Source organism: Bos taurus, chromosome 14 (assembly GCF_002263795.3).
Source record: "Bos taurus isolate L1 Dominette 01449 registration number 42190680 breed Hereford chromosome 14, ARS-UCD2.0, whole genome shotgun sequence".
Classification (NCBI taxonomy): Eukaryota; Metazoa; Chordata; class Mammalia; order Artiodactyla; family Bovidae; genus Bos; species Bos taurus.
Genome location: NC_037341.1, coordinates 78268055 through 78283366, shown reverse-complemented (window position 1 = coordinate 78283366; position 15312 = coordinate 78268055). Strand labels below are relative to the sequence as shown.

The window sequence follows — 15312 nt, the reverse complement described above, 5'->3', positions numbered from 1 at the left end:
AGGGTTGGTTTTTAACATGAAATTTTGAGATGGTAGCCAGAAGTTACATGGTAATATCCCCCCAAATAAGGAAACTACTTAAATCCTATTATGCAAAATAACTTCCCAGGTCCACCTACTGGCATATACATTCACACAGTTTCATTCTCTTTAATTGTGCCTCTTTTTCCTAGAACATTTCCACCTTATAAATTTTACTTACAAATTTTACTGGGTTTTCAGTAACTCTCATTTTTAAAATGTATTCTTATAAATGAGTGTTTAAGCAGGCTAGCATAGATATCAAGAAGAGTGAAACATTATATAATCATTTTAAATACAAAATTACTTATTTGAGAGAGATATAAAGTTTCTCTTTCTTTAAAATGTAGATGATACTTCTTGCCCTACCTAGCTCATGGGGTTGTTGCAAGGATCAGAAGAGATGATGGGTATGAAAGCACTTTGAAAACTAAAATCCCTTACAAATGCAAGCTATCATCATTACGATTATACAGTGCCCTCTATGTGAACCCGAAACAATTCTCAGTTTTCATCTGTCACGTCACTCGTCACTCTTCTAAGTCCTGCAGAGCATGTCCCACAGATTTTTATCATAGGACTCTATTTTAATCAACGACAAATGCATTTTCATGAAAGCATAATATTGTTTCTATAATAGATATTCTTTGAACTCTGGATGAAGACTAATACACATTTCAAGGACCATTATACTTCTGAGAGTTTTTCCCCATCTCTTTCATTTTATAGCTTCCTTTTCCCCTATTACATGGATGCAGTGAAATGATTTCAGCAGGTAAAGTATCATATAAAAATGTAACTGTCCATCCCCTCCTCCTTTCTCCTCACCTAACCTTTTGCCTCCCTGTGAGTCAGGGTTGTAGAACAAACACCATCCATGGGGCCTACCCAGTGGTGCCAGTCTGTCCTAGAAATCAAACCGGACAACGAAGGTGTTGTGAAAACACAGCACCGTCAGACCCATCATTTAAAGCAGACTGGAATTGGGGCTTGGTTCCAACCAAACCCAAAAGCTATGTGTCAAAGAAAGTTCTAAGTTTTCTTAAGTCTCTCTCACCTGCTGTATGCGCGTGCTAAGTCACTTCAGTTGTGTCCAACTCTTTGCCACCCTACGGACTGTAGCCCACCAGGCTGCTCTGTCCATGGGATTCTCCAGGCAGGGTTGCCATACCCTCCTCCAGGGGATCTTCCTGACTCAGGGATCGAACCCATGTCTCTTTTATCTCCTGCATTGGCTTACGACCAGCACCATCTACTGCTCCAATGCTTACAACATTTGTTTGGGACATTGACATAACAATGACAATTGTGGCACAATTACTTGGGTAAGTGCAAGTTTTATAATTCCCATCTCCTTCTATCCCCCGCCAAATCCAGGAAAGTAAACAGTTCATTCAAATTCTCTAGATATACAGTATATATTAGAGCATTTTACAAGCATATGGGTAATCAAATGCTACATTTACATATGCTGAAGTTGCCAGTTTTGGAAAAAATTAGCAAATCTAATTGTTGTAATACTGGACTACTTTTACTTTCCAAAATACTTTTATTAAGGAATAAAAGCATTGCTGATTGGAATAGTAAATGCAAAAAGTTAAACTTAACTTCTAAGAGGTATATAAATGTATTTTTAGATAAGCCAAATTTTAGATATGTACTGTTATTTTTTTAAAAGTCCTTAAAGACCATCTAATCATATGAGAGAAAAGTTATAATAAAATGAACCTTGGGTATTATTCTTCCTTCATCTAAAGATCATTTTAGAATGAAAAGGGCAGGGACTCTGATTCCCCATCCATTTACCCTCAGTCCTCGGTTCTGAAGGAGTTCTTCCCAGGTTCTGGGAGGAACAGGCCCACTGTTCCTGGGTTCTGGCCCACTCATGTCTTTATTCCTTGCACACTCTTTACTCCTATGCCCACCACCGCATAGCTTGTATCGTTGTTCCTGGGCACCTCTTCCCTAGATTCTTCCCAGGCCCTTTCTCGAGGCTGGCTCTCTGTATCAGAGCCTGATAAGCAGGTCCTAAGTTTGTGAAGCCCGTGGTGCTCTGCCTTGCGACTTTCCTAGCTGCACCCAGGAGAGGTGCCTGAGATGTCGGGGCCAGCCTTGGGTGTTAGGTAGTTCTCAGACATCCCACACACTGCACCCAGGAAGCTGACCGGTGGCTGGCCCTGACCTTGACCGTTCTCTCTTCTGATCTAAGTTTGTTAGTCGATCTCATCATGCTTCTAAGTGACCATAGGGAGGGACTGATTCCAGGAAGAGATGCTATCGTCTACCCCCTATATCCTTCTGCTGCTCACAAGACGCCCTCATTATATTCCACCCTGATAACTTGAACTCTCTCCCTCCTTTTTCCTGGCACTTATTCAAAGAAATGCAAACATCCACTTAGGGAAGAGGGCATCTGTCAGAGTTGGCTCCTTTCTGATACTTGGATTAGGTCACCGAGTCACCGCAGATTTATAGAGGAAAGAGAAACCAAGCACTTGAGAATTTGCTATGATTGCCAGAAGCTCCAAACCTGTAATTACTGTTGCTACTCTGAGACCTTCAAGTGAAGCGTCCGTCTTTAGCTTTTGCTCTTAGCCATCCGGACTTTCCTGCCATATTTTTCTTGTTTGCCTTTGTTAGAACTTACAGTAGAAATACAAATGTTAAGAATCCAGCTGAATGTTTTAGGACGAGTACAAAGAATGAGTTTTTAAAAATTTGTTGAATGTCCATCATGTATTAAAATGCAGAGGGGAAATTTAATCGGTGGTAATCAAAGTAATTGTTCATTGTGAAAAACATCGGGGAGAACTGACTGGCATTTTCAGTGTTTGAGCTCATCGTGTCAGATTTTTGTAGCACTTTATAATCTAGCATTTCAGTAGAGCTCCATTTCAGTAGAGCTCCATGATAACTCCAAGGTGTTATCTTTACTCCGTATAAAGATGAGGACACTAAGCGGCTTTACAGATGTTTACAGATGAGGATCGGAGAAGGCAATGGCACCCCACTCCAGTACTCTTGCCTGGAGAATCCCATGGATGGAGGAGCCTGGTGGGCTGCAGTCCATGGGGTCGCCAAGAGTCGGACACGACTGAGCGACTTCGGACAGACTGAGCGACTTCACTTTCACTTCTCACTTGCATGCATTGGAGAAGGAAATGGCACCCCACTCCGGTGTTCTTGCCTGGAGAATCCCAGGGACGGGGAGCCTGGTGGGCTGCCGTCTATGGGGTCGCACAGAGTCGGACACGACTGAAGCGACTTAGCAGTAGCAGCAGCACAGATGAGGATACTGGGAGGTCAGGAAAGCTCACAGATCAGGCTGATTCAGCAACTAGGGACTCTCAGGCTGTAACACCAACTTCGAGGTTCTGTGTAGAGATCCCCGCGGGGCAGTGACCACTTCCTCACTTAAATTCTCTCTTGCTTCCACACTGTATTCTGGGTAAACAAGCAAGCGGAGTTCCGGGTCTTTCCTGACATCACTCCCTCCTGCGGCTGTGTTCCCCTCTAGCTACGTCCCTTCCTGCACCTCTTGTAGAGCCTAGCATTTAGAAATTTTGTCCCTGCGTTTTACCTGGATAATTAACTCTAATTTTTTTGGCCAGATCCTTTGGGGAAGCCGAAGTGTAGTCTTAGTTGGCTTCCGAAGACGCCTTGTACTGTCTCTGTTTGAGCCATTAGTGCTGTTAATGGACTGCTCTGCTTCCCTTAGATTAAGCTTCTCATGATAAAGACTGCCTCTTTCACTTTTGTTTCCTCTTTCTCTTAATCTGTAAAATAAATATAATAATAGCTGCCTTGTAGATTTATTGGGGGGATTAGAGGCAATATATGTAAGTAAAGTAACAGTGCCAGAGACATGGTAATAAAACTAACAATAACTCATATTTATTAAACTCATTTTCTGTGTGCCAGGTACTATGGAAGGCATTTAACATGTATTATCTATAATCCTTAAGTAACGATTTTGTTCACTGATCTGGACTCAAAGCCAATGTAAGCAGCGAGCCCCTTTAATTTTTTTTTTTTTTTTTTTTCTGCAGCCATGTTATCACACATTCTGAACCTGAGATCTGGTACTATGTTAGGCAGAGGCCAGAGTTTTTCAGACCGTTGCTTATAAACACAATTTAATTTCCAAAACTGGAATTTATTGTGTTATTAAAATTTCCAAGCTGTCCTTAATTCAAATAAAATTCAAAATGTCTCGCATCGTCTCTGTTCAAGCCTACCACTAGCTCTAGCCCTGCATTTTAGAACAATTGTTTAATTGGGTTTTTCTAGTCTCAGTGATGGGTAACTCTGTTACTGACAAGAGCTAGCAGCCTTGTGGTAGGCTCTTTGGAGCCTTACTGTCTCTCCCATTCCCCACTATTTGGGACCTCAGCTCTCAGACAACGGGCATATGCGTTTTAACTATCACCCAACTCCAGCACAGAGTAATCAATCCTCTAACCTCCTTCTCTTACTTTGGCAGGAAGCTCTTTTCTGTAGGAGCCCATAAGGATATCTGCTTACTTTCTGAGAGATGCACTGAGCCTATAGGAGATGCAGGCATTCCTGTCCTGCCCAGTAATGGAACGCAGGTCTGCTTTACTGTCTTCCAGCAAGCATTCTGCTTTCTAAATTCTCCAGGAGGGAAAGGGACAGTCATCTTGATGTTCAAATGTTTCCCCAAACTCCAGGGGCCACAAGTCAGCTTGGTCCAAGGTCTTCTCATCAAGAAACTATGATGAGGAACTGCAGTTCTGATTTCTCATGCAGAAACTGGCCGGCACATCTCTGCTCAGCAAGCCTGTGGTCAGAATTGAGACACTGGTCTCCAGGGTTGAAAGTGACCCACTCAGTTTTTTAGATCCCTTGGAGTTGGCCCTCTCGCCTAAGTGTGTGCCGTGTGTGCAGGGGAGGGGATAAGCCTAAACCCCTCCCTTGGATAATGTCTTGTTGCCTTAAAGGCTTTCTCTCCCCATGCACTCAAAATTCCTGCATTTGATAATCCGGATGAAGGGCTAGGTTTGTAGCCAGTTTCATTGCTTGATTAGAAACCCTAGGAGGGGTGCCTAGCAGCTGTTCTTTAGGATCCTTTCTCTTATTGTTCTCATTTTAGGCTTTAGCTGAAGTGTTTGAAGTAACAGGAAAAGCCCTGCTTCGCGTCTTGTTATATATATAAAGCACTCATTTACATCCGACGAAACTGTGTCTCTAGAAGTTAGGTTATTTTTCCTATGGCTTCTAAACTTATTTCGTGAAAGTCAAAACCCAATTTGCACCCAAGTTAGTCTGATCCCAAACGGACTGTTCTGTTCACTGCCCTGTTTATCTCTGAATGCAATTGTTCAACCAGAAGTCATGACCAAAGGGTGTCTACAACCTGAGACACACATCAGTGGCACTCTTTGGGATTTATTTAGATACTTCCTGCGTAAAATGGAGCTCTGATGCTGTAGGCATATCAAGGCTTTCTCCAACTTAATTGACTCCTGCCTTGGTGCTGAAACTATTAGTAACTATTAGTGATTTTCTCCCAGTTAAGTGAAGAAACATCTGATACAGCAAATTTGGTACCCTGCTCACTTGCAGAATTCAGTAAATACGTGTTAAGTGAAAGACTGCGGGGATTCCAAGTCTCCCGGTGCAGCCAGTCCTTGCAAACGCTGACTACTGTGGACTTGTGTTGACTGCGGTTCATCCGTCCATCATCAGCTCTTACATTCAGGGAAATGTCTTGAGCATTTTTATTAGGTGACTGCATGTCTCTTACATGCAACTAGGAGAAAGACCGGTTGTTCAAAAGCAGCCTGATTGTGTCAGAGTGGAAAATTTAATCAGCAAGAACCAATTCAAAAGAGCCAAGTTGTAGCAAAATCTAGAGAATTCTAACTCTAAATGTAAAATCCTTTCCTGCTTCACTGTAACCTCAACATTCTTTCAGTTGTTAAATTAAAAAATGCTGATAAATGGGCACTGCAGAATAGCTTAATTTTTCTCTCAATGTTCAGAGGGGAAAATTCTGGATATATCCCAATGATCTTTGAGGAATTTTAGAAACTCTTCTCTTGGTCAGATTAATTTATTAAAGATCAATTAGTAAAAATGCAGTTGGAAATAGTCTCTTTCTTATAGATAATATTATCCATTTGTAAAGAGAATTTATGGAAGAGATTTACATATGAAATTATGAAAGAAAACCAAAAGTATTAAATTCAGCTACAGCTGACTTATAGGGTCTGATATCTTTACACCTAGTGCATTTGCAACACACACCAAACATTTGAAAACATTTCTGTGTATGAGATTCTAGACAATGTAAAACCCTACTGATAAAAAACCCATCAGTAAGTAGTTGCCAGAAGGAGTCAGGAAGGGGGATTGAATGCAGGGGGACACAGAACTTTTCCAGGAGTTGGAAATGCTTCGTATCTTGATGGTGATAATGGTGACATGACTGTTTCTCACTTCAAAAATTTATCAAACAGCATACTTGTGGGTGAATCTTTGGTATCTACGTGATATTTCAATAAACCTGGGGTAGCAGGGGAGAAAAAAAATGTTACTGAGTTTAGGCTCTTTCACGTGTATAATCTTTTATTCTGACAAAGTATATTGGGCCATCATGAAGAGTCTATTTCAATGATGTTCTCCATGTAATAAAAATAGCCTCTTACGTTTCAAATTCTCCTGAAGATCATTTAGTTTAATCTTTGCTTCTTTTGTTTGCTCTCCACTGAGTCAGTTGACATTCATAGCTTCCGTCTGTGTTTCGGGAACTGGGACAGTGCTGGACACGTGAAGCTGCATAAGGTCCTTGCCTTGGGAAGGTGTATTAGGTGTCTACTGCTGTGTAACCAATTATCTCCAACATTTAGTGGCTTCAGAGGATGCACATGTATCATCTCACAGTTTCTGTGAGTCAGAAATCCAAGCACTGCTTGCCTTCTATTTCGAGATGTCTTACAAGGCTGCGGTTGAGATGCCAGCCAGGCCTGGGACCTCTCATCTGCAGGCTCAGCTGGTAAAGGATCTGCTTGTAAGCTCACGAATGTGTTTGTTGGTGAAATTCAGTACCTTGAGTGGCTTTGCACCTAGGGCCTCAGTTCCTTGCTGGCTGTTGACTAGAAGCTGCTCTCAGTAACTTGGCTAAAGGCCTCGTCCAATACAACCCCCTCCTTAAAGGGCACAGACTGAGAAGGCAATGGAGAGAATTGACTAGAGAAATGAAGTTATAATTTTTATAATTGAACAAAGGTGGTAACTGGAAAAAAGCTATGGGTTTTTCCAGTAGTAATTTAATGATTGTGAAAGTTGCACCATAAAGAAGGCTGAGAGCTGAAGAATTGATGCTTTAAAATTGTGGTGCTTAGAGTCCCCTGGACTGCAAGGAGATCAAGCCAGTCCCTCCTGAAGGAAATCAACCCCGAATGTTCATTGGAAGGACTGATGCTGAAGCTGAAGCTCCAATACTTTAGCCACCTGATGCGAAGGACGGACTCATTGGAAAAGACCCTGATGCTGGGAAAGACTGAAGGCAGGAGGAGAAGGGGATGACAGAGGATGAGATAGATAGCATCACTAACTCAATGGACATGAACTTGAGCACACTTGGGAGACAGTGAAAGATGGGGGAGACGGGCATGCTGCAGGACATGGGGCTGCAAAGTCAGACAGGACTTGTTGACTGAACACCAACAGCAACATCAGCAGAGAGTCATGTCCCTTCAGCATTGCCATATAATCTTGGTTAGAAACAAAATACTCAAGAGAAAGGAATTAACAAAGATATCAATACCAGGAAGCAGGGGATCATTGGAAAGCATCTTAAAAGCTGCTTACCACAGGAAACCTAATTGATTCAACTAACTACCCAGGCTTAATCCATCAGAAAAGCATCAGCAAGTGCTTTAATTCTTTTTCATATTATAGAATAGAGAATGTAAGTGGGGGCCTTCTAATCAGACTCTTTAACTTCTGGTTCTACCACTTACTAGCCCTATGTCTGGGAATTTATTAAACTCTTTAAGTATCAGTTCCCCCATACCTGATAAACTTTCCTTGAAAATTAAACACAGCAATAAATGTAAAGCTTTAGCATGGTGCCTGGCAAATAGTAAGCATTCAATGAATATTATTATTTATTTTAATCTGGGTACAAATCTTACTCCTTACCTGAAATCTAGCTCTCTGAAATTTCCTCCTGTTAAACTTAGTTGAAAAGATGGGACTTACTAATCAAGTCAGATTCACTTTCCAGCGTTAGCCCTGCCTTTAAATTACATCAGAAGACAGCATATGTGTTGCCTCCATTTTTTCCCCTCCCTTGCACGTTCCAGGTCTCCTTGGAATGTTCCTATAAATGTTCCTTGTACAGCACGATTTCAGCTTGTGAGTCACTCTCTTCTCAACATGTTTGTTAGATTATATTCCATCTGTAAATTGTTGTACAAAACCGAAAAAAATTTTTCAGGTATATTTTAATCCATGCAAAACAAATAATTATTTATGAAAAAAAGAGAGGAAAGAAGGAAGAAAGGAAGGATTATTACTAATGGATGGACAGCCTATCATCATAGAACAATTTTAAGTAATTCGATTTTGACTAGTGCAGTGATATTCATGAAGATGATTCTTGGAGATGATAGTAGTTTACAAATGATCTAATGGTGGCTATTAATACTTACCTCCTCACTAAAATACAGATTCATGAAAATAGGCATGAAACAAACTGAAAATGAAGTGCAGCCATGCAATTTGATACGTCATCATTCTTTTATCTGTTTCATTTAACATGAGTCTGATGATTGGGCAATAATATACTCAGGATACATACAGTGAAAAATCCCATTTCTGTCATTGCTCAATATTAATACAAGCCTAAAAGCAAGTTCTGAGGTTGAACTGTAATTTATTCCTTTCTACAAAGAAAGAGATATTTCTTATTTTTTGAATAAAATATTTCATTCAATGCTTATTTTGGTTAAAATAAGCATTTAACAGCTTGGTCAGATTTTTTTCTTAGAGTTATAAATATGCAGTGTTTATCCATATGCTATGACGAAATCTTAACCCAGTATAAATATGATGCTATAAATATTTTTGACCATGGATTTTCATGACTCAATAAAATATTCTTTCTTGATAATTCACAATTTTGTGCAGAGGATATCCACAAAAGCATAAAAGTAGCTTTAATTTTTTTTTTTTTAACTAAGTGAATAGTTCTTATAAGTTCACACACAAATAGAAACTACTGTTTAAAAAAAGTCAGGCATAGCGTTTTCTGTTTTTGCTCTTTAGAAAATATAGTGAAACTAAGTTCATCTTTAGTTTGGCTCATAAATTAAACATGAAATATATTTTTAACAGAAAGATCAATATTGTTTAGTTCTGCTTGCTAAAATAATACATGTTCCTGGAAAAACATTTTGCAGACACTCAAGATACAAAGAAGAAAATAAAAATTCAACATAACCCATAGACAACCACAATCCACATTTAATGCATATTCTTTCCGACATTTATCATATGCCCATTTTTTATTGAGATAGTGCTTTATTTAATAGTTTTTAAAATGTCTCTGATTTATTTAAACATACGTATGTGCATAATAGAGATTTAAGCTTTGTGTGTTCTTTGTTCCTATCTTTATTGCAATGTTTAAGACGCTCTATTTCCACTGCTAATACTACCCCAATACCCGATTCCCGCTTTCCCATTTTCAATTAAAAAGTAGAATAAAATATTTTGAAATTAATTTCTACGTATTTTCCTAGTGTATTATGCAGTATGGTTGTTTTCAGTAACTTGGAATTTTGAATTGAAAATATTTGAGGGTTTCTGTAATCAGATATTTATGTTTGTTTTCTTTTGTAAAAAGAAGTGCCATTATAATTAGTTTCACAAATCTTCAGTGTAAAATCTAAATGAAGTAATTTAATGTCAGCATTGCCTTTTCCTTCAAGTTACAATAGGAATTCAAATCAATAGCATTTACCATTTTTCTATTGAATACATTTAACATATTGCAAATATTTACATTATCACCAACATTTTTTAAAACATCAACAAAACTTAGCATGCACATAGGATCCTGAGGTAATGGATATTAGTATGAGGGTAAACTATTTTACATAAATGAGTTCTCTTTCCTTTTTGAGATTGATAGTGAAATAAAGGTCTTGTCTTTGGTTAAAAAAAAAATCTAGAATGAGAAATATGAAGAGTGCAGTAGTTAGGAATTAAATATACCTGTGAGGGACTACTTCATTTATATTTTCCAGAGATATAAATTTAAGTCAGCTAATTTTAATTTATAGATTGTTAAAATGATCTAAATAAGCTTCTAATTCCTGACATGATCATATATTAATTTGGAAGTTGATTTTTGTAAACAATTTTAAAGGAAATATATTTTTTAAAGTATTAAATATATTAACTTTATTTAATTCATTGTTTTGTTGCACATCAGTTATTTATCAATTAAATATTTATCTCATGGCTTTGATATGAATTATAGCAAAAGTATATTAACTGTTCTTGCAAATTCAGCAGGTTGTTAGAAACATGTTGAACTTGTCATGGATCTAGAGTAGATCCTAGATCAGGATGTTTCTGAAATGAAATGAGAATATTTGTGGATCATTTTTAATTGAAAATGTTTCCATTGTAAGACTGACTTGTCTTATTAAGGACTTCTTTAAAATATACTAATGTGTATTTGAAATAAGGCTTGTCTGACAAAAACACTTATATGGTTCTTAAAAGTTGACTGACCATCAGATTTGAATTCACTATTTCACACAGTAATTCTACCTTGCTTTAAAAATGTGGAAAGGTAAAAGTAAAGTTTTGTCTTTTAACATTTCAGTTCAGTCAGTTCAGTCGCTCGGGCGTGTCCGACTCTTTGCGACCCCATGGACTGCAGCACGCCAGGCCTCCCTGCCCATCACCAACCCCTGAAGTTTACCCAAACTCACGTCCATTGAGTCAGTGATGCCATCCAGCCATCTCAACCTCTGTCGTCCCCTTCTCCTCCTGCCTTCCCCTTCTCCTGCCTTCAATCTTTCCCAGCATCAGGGTCTTTTCCAATCAGTCAGTTCTTCGCATCAGCAGCCAAAGTATTGGAGTTTCAACTTCAGCCTCAGTGCTTTCAATGAATATTCAGGACTGATCTTTACGATGGACTGGTTGGATCTCCTTGCAGGCCAAGGGACTCTCAAGAGTCTTCTCCAACACCACAGTTCAAAAGCATCAATCCTTCGGTGCTCAGCTTTCTTTATAGTCCAGCTCTCACATCCATATATGACTACTAGAAAAACCATAGCTTTGACTAGATTGTAACATTTAGCCATCTGAAACAGTTTCATTCACTCATTCATTTTAATAAACATTAAAAAAAAGCTTTATGTTTTAAGTTCTAGGTATCTAAGCACTTGTAAAGCACAAGGGAATGACAAGACATATTAAAAGGAAATAATTAATGAAAATGGCTTTGACACAGATATTTTAGTCTTATCTGTATTTGAAATGTCTGGTTACTCTTCATTAACAGAGAGGAGCAACTCATACATTTATATATTTAAAAGCTTGTCAGTAAGCTTTATAAAGTTTTGTGAAATATGGCTTTAGAAAATATTACTTTGAAAAAAATAGTCACGTTACAATTACTGAGATTTTCTTCTAGTTTTATTTGCAATTAATACACAGGGGACCTAATACCTAATGTGTAAATATATTTCCATTAAATGATTACCTTATGGGCTTCCCTGGTGATCCAGCGGTTAACAGTCCCCCTGCCAACGCAGGGAACACGTGTTTGATCCATGGTTCGGGAAGGTTCCACATGCCCCAGGACAATTGAGCCAAAATTGCTGAGCCTGCAACCCCTGAGAGCCTGTGCTCTGCAACAAGAGAAGCCGCCCCAGAGAAGCCTCAGCTGGAGAGTGGCCCCTGCTCCCCACAACTAGAGAAGGCCTTGTGCACAGAACACAAGACCACTGCAGCCAAAAATGAATAATAAAACTTCCTTTAAAAATTCGCTTAGTTCAGCCTTGTTGTAGAAAGAATAATGGCCCCCGAAAATGTTCACCCCCTAGTCCCCACCTCCTGAGAAAATGTTGCCTTCCGTGGCAGAGGGACTTTGCTGATGAGATTAAGGATCCTGAGATAGGAAGATATCCTGGATGATCTAGCTGAGACTGGTGTATTCATAGCATCTTTACAAGAGATCAAGGAAAAGACCATCAGGGACTGAAGATGTCATGAAGAAATGGAGACTGGAAGGACATGCTTTGAAAGCAGAGGAAGGGGCTCAGGCCAAGGAACGAGGGCCGCCTCGAGGAGCAGAACAAGGCAGGCAAAGCGGTTATGGGAGCCTCCAGAAGGAATCGGCTACCTCATATTTTAATTTTAGCTCCATAAGTCTCGTTTGGGACTTCTGCATTGCTAAACTGTAGAGAATAAATGTGTATTGTTTCAGCCACTAAGTTTGTGATAATTTGTTACAGCAGCAATAGGAAACAAATACACATTTACACGTAGTAACACTGTCAAGGCCTCTATTTTGCTAATTTAATTAGAATCCTAAATTCATTCACCAGGTCAATCACTGCAGAGATGCTTATCTCGTAAACTGTGAAAGTGATAGTCCCTCAGTCGTGTCTGACTCTTTGTGACCCCGTGGACTGTAGCCTGCCAGGCTCCTCTGTCCGTAGGATTCTCCAGACAACAGAGTGGGTTGCCATGTCCTTCTCCAAGGGATCTTCCTGACCCAGAGATCGAACCTGAGTCTCCTGCATTGCAGTCAGATTATTTACCGTCTGAACCACCGGGGAAGCCCCTAGTCCATCAGAATGGAGAACCTTTTTATTATTTCCAGAGAAACATAGGTAGGTAGCTTCTAACTCTACCCATCTTGACAACTAAGTCTTCAAAGCAGCACAAAAGCAGGCACTGGTGGGACCTGGGCCAGGGCCGTTGGGTTTCTTGATGGTCAAGTGCGCCTGTGTTAGCTGCCCAGTCGTGTCTGACTCTGTGACCCCGTGGACTGTAGCCTGTCAGGCTCTTCTGTCATGGATTTCTCCAGGCAAGTGTACTGGAGTGGGGTGCCATGCCCTCCTTCAGGGGATCTTCCTGACCCGGGGATCGAATCCACATCTCTCGCATCTTACATCTCCTGCGTTGACAGGCAGGTTCTTTACCACTAGCGCCACCTGAGAAGGCCTTGATTGTCCCAGTTTTTGTTTAACAGAATCTCCAGATACCCCTTGAATTTTAGAGAGCAACATGAGAATAAAGCATTTGAATGTGAATATCTCAGATGCTTCCTCAATTGTTACACACTCAAAAAACAACCTCTCCCGGTAAATAATCTGAGCGGTGCTGTTTGGATATCAGTCTCAGACAAGCAGAAAACTGAACCCTATCCTGCTCTTCCTGTTTTCTGGATGTATTCAGTGTCAGAGAGATGGATAGTCTTTTTTTTACTGGGTGAGAGGAAAAGCTGTAATAGGTTCTATGCCATTATTTTTGAAACTCCAGAGTTCATTAAAACTCTCTTTGGCTTTCTTCACTGCCATCTTTCTCCCTCCTTATGAATTATTCAAGGCAGATTCCAGTTGAGGTAAATAGTTTGATTTGAAGGTTTTTGTATCTGGATTTAGATGCAACAAGAAGTGTTAAATGCTCAGAATTTTAAGTGTACAGAATGGCACAGGCTCAGCTATTGAGATGGAAGGCATTGCCGTGAGCACTCTGGGGCTGCTGTTGCGACTTCAGCTTGGTGCTATTTGTCATTCTGAAGTAGGTAGGCATTATGATGTCTGAGGTATAAATCAGCCTTTACAGAGTGCGCAGTCCCCAAGCACTTTGAACATTCTAATCCACATCTCAGTTAACAGAACATTTTTTGATTCTTACAAGCTAAAGTTTCCCTTTTTTATTTAACCTTGCCAATGCATTATTAATCTCTATTATTTTTCAGGTATTATATACTGAACAACAATTTTAGCCTGCATGTGTTCTCTTGGATAAAATGGAGGTTATAAGTTTTGAGTTTTTCTTTCAGAAAATAGTGTGAAAGCTAAGAGGACCTAAGAAACATCTCATTTTTATAAAACTCAAGATAAGCGTGGATTTTTCTTTCACAGTAGGCATCTCCTCCTTGCATTCTCTGCCTTAATTTTAATTTTGTAAACACTCAGCTCATGGTGTTACATACCTAAAAACATGATGTATGAAACACATGGCTGAAAACTACATTGCTTAGAACTAATGGTCAGAACTGTTTTGGTGCAATGTAGTACATTTAAAAACCAATCCAAGGAAATCTTATTATACTTCTGTCATTGACTAAAATTCACTTCCCTAATGTCAGTTCCCATTAAAGCAGTCTCATAAAAATTATGTTCGTGAAATTATGCCCAGGTGCTACTGCTTTTAGGCAAAGCATTTTACTCATGTTCTCTGCTCTAACACGATGTCATTAGCAGCGGGGGTTTCATTTACTAAAGAATAATGAGAACTAACATTTATTAATTACTATATGCTGGAGCATGTGCTAGATACTTCACATGCCTTGTCTAGCTTAATGCACTGGCTTTTCCGATCTTACAGCTAAAAGTAGCTTCCAGAGCAGTAGTCTTGAATCATCCTCTCTGACATCAAAGTCCATGCTCTTAAATACTCTGCCAGTAGTTGAAAATTCAAACATGTAGAACACAGATTTATGAAGTTGCTGGTAAAATGTAATATGGAATGGTGGAGACTGTAGCAAACTGATTATAAATTAAATGCATTTATATTTAAACTACACACTGGACAACCAGTCCATATTTGTGGATTGCACTCAGCTTTCCAGTTGAGCTATTTCGAATCCTAAAAGGTGGTGCTGTTAAAGTGCTGCACTCAATATGCCAGCAAATTATCAGTGGCCACAGGACTGGAAAAGGTCAGTTTCCATCCCAATCCCAAAGAAAGTCAATGCCAAAGAATGTTCAAACTACCGCACAATTATACTCATCTCACATACTAGTGAAGTAATGCTCAAAATTCTCCAAGCCAGGCTTCAACAGTTCATGAACCATGAACTTGCAGATGTTCAAGCTGGTTTTAGAAAAGGCAGAGGAACCAGAGATCAAATTGTCAACATCCACTGGATCATAGAAAAACCAAGAGAATTCCAGCAAAACATCTACTTCTCCTTTATTGACTATGCCAAAGTCTTTGATTGTGTGGATCACAACATACTGTGGAAAATTCTTCAAGAGATGGAATACCAGACCACCTCACCTG

The 15312-nt window shown here is 39.4% G+C and overlaps 1 protein-coding gene across 8 annotated transcripts in view; it reads left to right on the top strand.

The window, feature by feature from the left end:
• Positions 1 to 15312, top strand: part of RALYL (RALY RNA binding protein like) — an 829513-nt gene that overhangs the window by 213639 nt on the left and 600562 nt on the right.